The sequence below is a fragment of the Hyla sarda genome, chromosome 2, assembly GCF_029499605.1.
Source record: "Hyla sarda isolate aHylSar1 chromosome 2, aHylSar1.hap1, whole genome shotgun sequence".
NCBI lineage: Eukaryota > Metazoa > Chordata > Amphibia > Anura > Hylidae > Hyla > Hyla sarda.
Window position 1 is genome coordinate 248,360,465 of NC_079190.1, and position 9,663 is coordinate 248,370,127.

Genomic DNA, 9,663 nt, shown 5'->3' on the forward strand with positions numbered 1-9,663 from the left:
ACACCCTGACCTATAAAAAAAAAAATTTGATAAGTGTGCATGACATGTCAAAAGCTTTTTACATGACAATAATGCTTTAAAGCTAATCTGTCATCACTATTACACTGCCTGAGCCACAAGTCATCTGGGTGGTTGCCTGTGACTTCTCTGCTCTACACCAGCCTTAATTGATAGATCTCTCCCTATACCCATATAGGAAGAGATGCTTCAATCTTTGACTCAACCAAACTATTGGTGCATGCCCTTATCATTTCTCGTTTGGACTACTGCAACATTCTCCTCTGTGGCCTTCCATCAAACACTCTTGCTGTCCTCCAATCCATCCTTAACTATGCTGCTCGACTTTTCCACCTTTCACTTTGCTTCTAACCTGCATCTCCTCTCTGCCAATCACTTTACTGGCTACCCGTTTCCCAACAAATTCAGCTTAAACTGTTCATCATGACATACAAGGCAATAAACAGCCTGTTTTCTCTGTACATCTCTGACCTGATCTCCTAATACCACCCCTCATGTAATCTCCTATCTTATTAAGACCTCCATGTGTGCTATCCCCTTGTCCAGATCTCACATAACCGTCTCCAAGACCTCTCCTGTGCTACCTCCATACACTGGAACTCGCTACCTAAACTATCCGGCCCTCACCCACCATCTAGACCAGATGTACTCAACTATTTTTATTGAGGGTCCACTTATCCATTTCTGCCATCCGGTAAAGGTCCAAGCTGAACGCTAAGGCCTGGTTCACACCTAGTGGCCTCAGTGCAATGAAGGAAATAGCACACGTGTGACGAGCAAATGACTGAAGTGTGGAGGATGTATGACCTGAATACTGCCACACACTGTACACATGAATATAATACTGCCGCACACTGTACCCCTGAATATAATACTACCACACAGTGTGCCCCTGAATATAATACTGCCACACACTGTACCCCTGAATATACTACCACACACTGTGCCCCTGAATATAATACTGCAGCACACTGTACGCTCTGAATATAATACTACCACACACTGTACCCCTGAATATAATAATGCCACACACTGGGCCCCTGGTATATTACTGCCACACGCTGTAACCCTGAATGTAATACAACCACACACTGTACCCTTTGAATATAATAATGCCACAAACTGAGACCCTGGTATATTACTGCCACACACTGGGACCCTGGTATAATACTGCCACACACTGGGCCCCTGGTATATTACTGCCACATGCTGTACCCCTGAATATAATACTACCACCCACTGTGCTCCTGAATAAAAAACTGCCACACACGGTGTCCATGGTATATTACTGCTACACACTGTACCCCTGGTATATTACTGCCACACACTATACCCCCTGACTATAATACTGCCACACACTGTACCCTCTGAATATAATCCTGCCACACACTGCGTCCCTGAATTTAAAACTGCTACACATTGTGCCCCTGGTATATCATTGTGACACACTGTACCCCTGGTATATTACTGCCACACACTGTACCCCCTGAATATAATACTACCATACACTGGGCCCCTGGTATATAACTGCCACACACTATTCCCCTGCAATATTACTGCTACACGCTATTCCCCTGCAATATATCTGCCACACGCTATGCCCTCCAAATACATTTTCGACAAACACTGTGCCCTGTACCATCTAATTGTACCACTCTGCCCCAAATAATTTATGCCACTGTGCCCCCAGAATTAATTATACCACTGTGCCCCAGAATGATTTATGCCACTGTGCTCCCAGAATTAATTATGTCACTGTTCCCCAGAATGATTTATGCCACTGTGCCCCCAGAATTAATTATGCCACTGCGCCCAGGAATTATTTATGCCACTGAACCCCCAGAATTATTCCACTGTGCCCCTCAGAATTAATTATGCCACTGTGCTCCAGGATTAATGGTGCCACTGTGGCCCAGAATTAATGATGCCATTGTGCCCAAGAATTAATGATGCCACTGTGCCCCAGAATTAATGATGCTACTGTGCCCCAGAATTAATGATGCCACTGTGCCCCAGAGTTATTTATGCCACTGTGCCCCCAGAATTACGGATGTCACTATGCCCCCAGAATTAAGGATGCCACTGTGCCCCTACATGAACTTTGCCATTTTGACTCTCCAGCTGTTGCAAACTACAACTCCCATCATGCACAGACAGAAGGACATGATGGTAGCAATAGTTCTACAACAACTGGAGAGTCACAGGAAGGGGAACACAAATGTTTACCTGAGAACTCAGGACCTAGGCACAACAACATAATACCTATGACTGCAGTGGAGATGTGTTTTTAATACAATTGACTCCTCACGTACTATATTATTATTTGGTCAAATAAAAGTAAAGTTTTATATTAGTGTGGCACAAGCAACATAGAGGTCCTTTTTTAACCCCTCAGGGTTAAATTGTTGCATTTCTTGATTACCTCTGCTTGTGCCATTTGGGCCTTTAGCTAGTAGTTGTACCTGAGAACTTTGTCTCCCCGTCCCAGGTCCTGCACTGCTCTGGACTCTTTTAGTCAGGCCTTGCCAGAGCTGATGATGCAGGCAGCACTTATCATGCCGCCTGCATCACAGGAGAAGCACTAAGCTGCCGGGCAGGGAGCACAGTGTTCTCTTGCTCCGGGCCACGGCTGTTCATTTGTATCAGTATCTTAAAGACCCTTATACAAATTAATGAGGCGGTCCGGGGACTGGCGGCCATGGTCCGGATCTGGACTGCGGTCTGCCAGTTGAATGCCCCTGATCTAGACCTTCAAAAAAAAAAAAAAACGTGAAAGCTATGACCTACAATAACCCTGTTGGCACTGCACTGGAGATGGCTGCTTCTCTAACAGCCAACTATTTCCCTCACCCACTGTTTCCTTCCCCTCCCCTTATATATATATTGTAAGTTCTTATGGTCAGGGCCCTCTGTCCATTTTACTGCAAGTTACACTGAATCACATTCATTGTGCCATGCGCCCTGGAACAAAGAGTACTATTTAAATAATAATCATCAATCATGGCTGGTGGGATGGGGCGAAGTCACCAGGGATTACCTGGAGACTCGTGGTCAGGGCAGAAATAAAGTGATGACAGGTTCCCTGTTCTCAATTGACTCAATAATTAAGAGGCCATGCAATGCATAAGTATAAAATATAGGAAGACAACAAGACTGACAACAAGAGTCAGTAAATAGAAAATGTACTAGTTTCCTTGGAATAACATAGCTCATTAAATCTTAGGATGTTTAGTCAATGTATAAAATAAAGATACTGAAGTCTGTGCACTACTATAAACAACTCTTTTCTAATCTTGTAATTAATAGAAAATTCATTCTTAGAGCCTCGGCTAAGCTCTGGCTGCATGCTTCAAAATGACAGTAGACGGGAGGTTGTCATGGCAACCCTCATTCATGACTGAAGAGCAGAGTTGCTTTTAATTGCTATTACACCACTATCTATCCAGAGACAAAAATGATCATAAAAGCAATTAGCACACACCCACATATTGACATTGTTGGATTCTTCTCTAGGTGCAATGATGGAAACATGAAAATGTGATTACTGTAGATTAAAGTTTATTATGGATAATTTACACAAACATCAACTAGTCATAGAGATAAATATAGATAGATATTTCAGATGTCTTCAGAAGAAAGCTGTCCTATGTGTACATGAGGAGTAGCACTATTTCTGGCCATTATATAACTTGTATGGGGCATTTTTACAGGTTGTTTTTTTCTATAATGCTTTATTGTCACTAAGTTAGTGGGTGGGAGTTAGCTGCTTTGTTGTCTCCCATACACTGTACAAACATAGAAGAGGGGATCCTGCTCTCCTATCTCTTTATTTTACATCCTAAGAAATAGCAGCAGCATGGATGAGAATATAGAGCAGTGATGAGCAGTTTAAGCAGTAAATCAAGCCTTGGATTGAGATATAATACTTACTTCAAGCTAATTGGACATAATGTCACACCAAACTCCAAAAATGGGCTGGACAAAATTATTGGCACCCTTAACTTAATATTTGGTTACACTCCCTTTGGAAGGAATAACTGAAATTAGTCGCTTCCTATAACCAACAATAAGCTTCTTACACCTCTCAGCCAGAATGTTGGACCACTCTTCCTTTGCAAACTGCTCCAGGTCTCTCTTACTGGAAGGGCACCTTTTCCCAACAGCAATTTTAAGATCTCTCCACAGGTGTTCAATGGGATTTAGATCTGGACTCATTGCTGGCCACTTCAGAACTCTCCAGCGCTTTGTTGCCATCCATTTCTGGGTGCTTTTTGACGTATGTTTGGGGTCATTGTCCTGCTGGAAGACCCAAGATCTCGGACGCAAACCCAGCTTTCTGACATTGGCCTGTACAGTGCTACCCAAAATCTGTTGGTAATCCTCAGATTTCATGATGCCTTGCACACATTCAAGGCACCCAGTGCCAGACACAGCAAATTAACCCCAAAACATCATTGAACATCCACCATATTTCACTGCAGGTACTGTGTTCTTTTCTTTGTAGGCCTCATTCCATTTTCAGTGAACAGTAGAATGGTGTGCTTTACCAAAAAGCTCTATCTTGGTCTCATCTGTCCACAAGATGTTTTTCCAGAAGGATTTTGGCTTATTCAAGTTCATTTTGGAAAAATGTAGTCTTGCTTTTTTATGTCTCTGTGTCAGCAGTGGGGTCCTCCCAGGTCTCCTGCCAGAGCGTTTCACTTCATTTAAATGTCGACGGAAAGTTTGCGCTGACACTGATTCTCCCTGAGCCTTCAGGATAGCTAGAATATCTTTGGAACTTGTTTGGGGCTGCTTATCCACCATCCGGACTATCCTGCGTTGACACCTTTCATCAATTTTTCTCTTCTGTCCACGCCCAGGGAGATTAGCTACAGTACCATGTATGGCAAACTTCCTGATAATGTTGTGCACTGTGGACAAAGGCAAATCTAGATCTCTGGAGTTCGACTTGTAACCTTGAGATTGTTGATATTTTTCCACAATTTTGGTTATCAAGTCCTCAGACAGTTCTCTTCTCCTCTTTCTGTTGCCCATGTTTAGTGTGGCACACAGAGACACACAATGCAAAGACTAAATTAACTTCTCTCCTTTTTATCTGCTTTCAGGTGTGATTTTTATACTGCCCACACCTGTTATTTGCCCCAGGTGAGTTTAAAGGAGCATCACATGCTTGAAATAATCTTATTTTTCCACAATTTTGAAAGGATTCCAATAATTTTGTCCAGCCCGTTTTTGGAGTTTGGTGTGACATTATGTCCAATTTGCTTTTTTTTTCCTCCCTTTTTTGGTTTAGTTCCAATACACACGAAGGGAATAGACATGTGTATAGCAAAACATGTGTTACTGCAATGCTTTTCTGTGAGAAATACTTAATTTTCTTGAAAAAATTCAGGGGTGCCAACATTTACTGCCATGACTGTATATATTCGATAGATCCGTATCCATTCACTTCAATATAATTGAGCTGTAATACCACATATAAGCTGAGGACAAGTGTGGGGCTGTTTTTTTTTAAAGAAATCAGCTCTGGTTTTTCTATTCCTGGATAACCCCTTTAGGCTAAGTATCCACTTGTTTTTTTCTGGCAGTTTTTGGAATACTGCCACTGCAGTTTTTGAGCCAAAGCCAGAAGAGTATTCAAAAGATAAAGGATATATAAAGGAAGGACTTATACTTCTCCTCCCTTATGGATCCACTTCTGACTTTGGCTCAAAAACTGCCATAAAAAAACAAAGTGGAAACTTAGCCTTAAGATGATGTCATATTTCTATACTATTATTTTTCTCTTTTTTATGGGATAGATGAATTCGGCAATCCTTTGTAATCTTGCGTGCACTGATAGGATCCCAATCCTTGTTATATCTTATAGATAAACAACTAGGCACTCCACTTTGTTTAAATCAATGCATTTACAGTATTGTAATTATCAATCAGAAAAGGTGACGTTTCTGTCTTAATAGATCTTCTTCAGGCCAGATTGCTGTGGAGGAAGCTTGAAGAAAAAAGAAAAACTGTCTGTAACCATGCAGGACGAGTTTTGGGTAATGCGACCTACAGGTAATGCGAATATAGTCCTATAGTCGCAGGCTGGTGATAACTTCAAGGTCTGAAAATGCTTCAGGATCTGATGGTGAATTATGCTATTTTTACGCTATACTGTATCTTGTTGATCGATGTGGGCTGATTGTGAGTTATATAACATTTATGTATTATACAGTATCTCACATAAGTGAGTCCACCCCTCACATTTTTCTAAATATTTTATTATATACTTTATGTGACAACACTGAAGAAATAACACTCTGCTACATTATAAAGTAGTTGGTTTACAGCCTGTATAAAAGTGTTTAATGTTGTGTCCCTTCAAAATAAATTAAAACTGTGGAAATGTCCAAATAGGGCCCCAATTAGCCATTTTCCCTCCCCGATGTCATGTAACTTGTTAGTGTTACAAGGTCTTAGGTGTAATTGGGGAGCAGTTGTCTTAAATTTGGTGTTATTGCTCTCACACTCTAACATTAGTCACTGGAAGTATGGCACCTCATGACAAAGAACTCTCTGAGAATCTGAAAAAAAAAGAATTATTGCTCTACATATGTGGTAGCAGGGTGTGATGAAACAGATATTGTTACCCTAGGGGCAGATGGCATTAACCCCTTGTATTCGTGATGCCAGGGCGTGGTTTATCCTCAATACCACCCGAAGGTATACCACTAGATCCTGGGCTAGGCACGGGGGGCAATAATGAGTCCGACGCCAAATTACGGATAACGGTAGCTTTACTGAGGGTAAACAGATGGTAAAGTCTATTCAGTTAAGCCAGGGCCAACGGAGGTGACTAGTGACTCAGAGACCTTCAGGGCTTGCTGGGACTTGTAGTAGGACTGGACAATGTAATGCAGGCCACGCTGACTTGACAGATGACAGGGACTGACTTGACTGAAGACTGACAAAGCTATTACTTTAGCTTACTTGTATTTGATGGTGGCTGCAGGACTTGACTTTGAGGCCTCCAACACTCTGGACACACACACACTAGGCACGACTGACCTCAGCAAAGACTTATCTCCAAAGAGAGCGAAAGAGAAAGAGCTAGCTCCACCCAGGGCTTATATGGGGGAGACTAGCAGGGAGCCCATAGATCACTCTTGGGGTCACCTGGTCACTGGTACCTCCTGGGTAACAATCACATGACATATCACATAGTACAACTCTTAAAGCAACAAGACATTTTATAATACATTATAATGCAGAATATATGTACAGGGGGGAAACAAGTACAAGGGAGCCCAGGGGACACTGAAGGGAGGCTGCCGGACAGGGCAGCAAGGGTACGGGGTAACACCTCCTGTACTGGGCCACTACACATAAAAATGGCCTAGGCTATAGGAAAATTAGCAAGAGTAGACCTGAAACTGTGCTGCAGCATGGTGGGGAATACCATACAGCTGTTTCATAGGACAGGTTCCACTCAGAACAGGAATAACCATGGTCAACCAAAGAAATTAAGTGCAAGTGAGCAGCATCATATCCAGAGGTTGTCTTTGGGAAACAGACGTATGACTGCTGTCAACAAGCAAACAAGACAGGCCGCACCGCCACCCTTACAACAAACAAGCAAAGGTTGACCACAAGCCACACACTGCACTAATTTGGTCTGCATTGCTGTTGTCCCAGAAGGAAACCTCTTCTAAAGATGATGCACAAGAAACCACACAGTTTGCTGAAGACAAGCAGACGACTAAGGACATGTACATCATGGGTCGGGTGTGCAGACATGACACAGGCCCACGGTCGGGTTTGCGTCATAACCGAGAGATGTCCACTGCTATCAGCAGTTGACATTTGCAGGTAATGACGGACATCTGAGATCGCTCCGATGTCTGTCACTTAACTGGTTAAATATCGTGATCTATACAGATCACATTAAACATTAAATGCTGCTATTCCATGGTGTCTAGTGGTCCCATAACGGTCACAAGGATACCCAATTTATGTAGGTTTTATTTTATTTTACTACTTAAAAAAAATCCTAACTACATGCACCAAAATTAGTAGGTTTAAAATTGTCATCTTCTGACCCCTATAACCTTTTTAATTTTTCTGCATACAGGGCTATATGAGGGCTATTTTTTTGCACTGTGGTTTGTAGTTTTTATTGGTACCATTTTGTTTTGATGGTACCGCTTTTTATTAATATTTTTATGGTGTATGAAGTGACCAAAAATGCACAATTGTGGACTTTTATGTGTACGCCATCGACCGTATGGTTTAGCTAACCTTATATTTTAATAGTTCGGACATTTACGCACATGGCAGTACCACATATGATTATTTTTATTTTTTATTACATTATTATTATTTTTTTATTTGAAAAGGGGGGGTGATTTAAACTTTTAATAGGAAAGGGGTTAATTCACTTTCATAAACCTTTTTTTTTTACACAATTTAATATATTTTTTTTAGCCCCCATAGGGGGCTAAAACATGCAATCTGCTAATTGCATATAATGATCAATGCTATTCCCTAGCTTAGCATTGATCAGTGTAACCAGCACTCTGGTTGGCGCAGTAGATTGCCGATCGAACGACGGAGAGGCAGGCGAGGACCCTCTCGTTGTCCGGTAAGCTGATCGGCACATCGCGATCATGTCGCAATAGTCCCGATCAGCTCCGCTGAGCTGCCGGGACAGTTTTACTTTAATTTTAGACGCAGCAATCAACATTGATCGTGGCGTCTAAAGGATTAATGCCAGGCATCGGCCCGATCAGCAGTGCCCAGCAATAGCTGTGGGTCCTGGCTGCCCATAGCAACGGGGACCGACTGTGTTTAACTCTCAGAGGCCATCGCATGTTGAAGGCAGCATCAACATACGATGCTTTTGTATGTCGGGGCCAACGCATAAACGGCTGTCCGCCAGCGCTGACTGCTTCAGCTGCCGCCGGATAGCTGTTTACGGTGCCACGTGTGCTCCGGTGATGGTCTCCTACCTGTCCTCGGGGCTCCGGAGCGTCCTCTTCGGGATGCCCTTCCTCGCCGGAGCCATCATCCAATAGGAGCAGCATGCGTAGTGAGGTGATGACGGCGACGTGAGAGTGACGTACCCGGGCAGCAGAGACGTTCCGGAGTGGCGGGGACACCACGGGGACGCAGCGACAGTGATGGAGGGCGACATCCAGAGAAGCGGTGACTAGCGATGATGGGTCCGGAGCGGCGCGGACAGGTGAGTACAACTTCCTATACTTTACATTGCATGGATCCCTCAAAATACGATGGTTTCAACAAACGATGGATCATTTGGAACGGATTACCATCGTATTAAGGGACCACTGTAAAAACATTTGGCATCTCTGCCTGTGTTATTGTCCGAACTACTACAATATAATGTTTAAGATCCTGCATGGTAAACAGCGTAAGGGTACAAAAATACCAAGCGCCAAAAGTGCAAATTTTGGGTCGCATCATATATCAGAGAAAAAAAAATTAAGCGATTAAAAAGTCCCATTATAGCATAAAGAGTACCAATAAAAACAACATATCACAGTAATGTGAATAAAAAAATAAAAGTCATGGCTCTTAAAACGAAAATGTAAAACTGAAAATTAGCTGTGTCCTCAAGTGGTTAAAGAGAGCATTTTGACA